The sequence below is a fragment of the Anarrhichthys ocellatus genome, unplaced genomic scaffold (assembly GCF_004355925.1).
Source record: "Anarrhichthys ocellatus isolate YVR2014 unplaced genomic scaffold, GSC_Weel_1.0 scaffold1, whole genome shotgun sequence".
NCBI classification, from domain to species: Eukaryota; Metazoa; Chordata; class Actinopteri; order Perciformes; family Anarhichadidae; genus Anarrhichthys; species Anarrhichthys ocellatus.
In genome coordinates, this window is record NW_022280031.1 from 2,158,714 (window position 1) to 2,160,245 (window position 1,532).

Here is a 1,532-nt window from a genome sequence, read left to right on the forward strand (position 1 = left end):
CTCTCTCTCTCTCTCTCTCTCTCTCTCTCTCTCTCTCTCTCTCTCTCATATATATGTGGGGGCACATATAGAAGGATAAAGACAAGGAGCTGGTGGGTGAGGGAAAGAAAGAGACAACGACAATCTCCCTTCTGCACAATGAACGAATGGCAGTGGAGAGAGAGAGGAATCCTCATCCTGCATGCTTCAATGACGAAGAAAACAAAGTCCTAGTATGTGGTTGAAATGTTCGTAGTTACTTTAATGGTGCATTTCTTGTTACAACAGGCTGTTGGGGCAGGACATAACAGTGCATTATTAACTGTAAACCAAAAGGACAAGTCCGAGTATGCACAAAATAAATCTGTTTAATAAACTAGTAAAGATAGGGAAATAAATTTAAGGGATCAATCTTCAATAAGACTTTACCCTAAAACTATTAAATAGTTGTATTTATAGTTGTAGTTATATGGGCAAACAATTGAAAATTTACTTGGGCGCCCCTTAATATACCTGGGCAGCCTACCCGAGTAAAGTGTGTGTGTGTGTGTGAGAGAGACTTACTCATGTGACTGAACTTGAACTGCTGAGATGGGAAAATGTTAGAATTAAATTGTGCTCTGGGTCAAGTATATTTCTTGAAAACAAAACTTCAGCTTCACAGCTGAAACTGTTTTGTAGCTTTGTGCTGAATCACCTGACTGAACACAAACTGAGCAAACATATTTACAGTATTAAGGACTGACAGCAACATTCTAACTTAAAACATAAAACACAGATACTGAACCATCAGCTGCTAATAAAAAGGTCTGCTATTAATACATAGTAAAATGTGCGATCTGTGAGGCTATCTTGTCCTCTCAAGTATAGTGAGGAGAATTGTGAACGATTGTGCTCAACTTGAGCTGCTGATGTAAAACGAATAATTGTGTCAAAATGAAATTGGGTGGCAGCTTCCGCACTCATTATAAACCTTATGCAATTCATCAGCTTCTCTTACTGTGAGGAGGAGGAGGGAGCAGTAGAAGAGACTGGAAGAGAGAGAGAAAAAAAGATGGAGGAGCAAGGGGTGGCTAGTGAGACAGGAAGAGAGGAAAAACTTCTCAATGATGAAACAATCTGTGCTGTTAAGTGATTGGACCAGACTTCCACCAATGGGAGGACCAGCTCCATGGCAACAGGCTCTGTCACCAAGAGAAAAGCAGCCATATCCCTCAACATCCCCATATGTTTCTCTCCCTTTCTCCCCCTCCTTTCCCCAATTACAAGGCCTGGTGTATTTATCACTGGATAAACACGAATAAAACAGCACACATAGAAAACACACACAGCATCCTCATGGGACGCTTATAGCATGAACAGACACAACAAACACACACACACACGGCTTGCAGATGGACACACAGGCACACAGACTTAATGGGGCTCACACAGTGATCACAATGCGAGTCATTCGCGCACACAGTTATTTAAAATGTACAGATTGGCAATGACTCCCCCCTCACTCACACACACACACACACACACACACACACACACACACACACACACAC

General features: G+C 41.8%; 1 protein-coding gene across 7 annotated transcripts in view; it reads right to left on the minus strand.

The window, feature by feature from the left end:
- The window catches only part of r3hdm2 (R3H domain containing 2), a 42,237-nt gene that overhangs the window by 33,556 nt on the left and 7,149 nt on the right, over positions 1-1,532 (minus strand). The gene's annotated exons all lie outside the window — the stretch shown is intronic.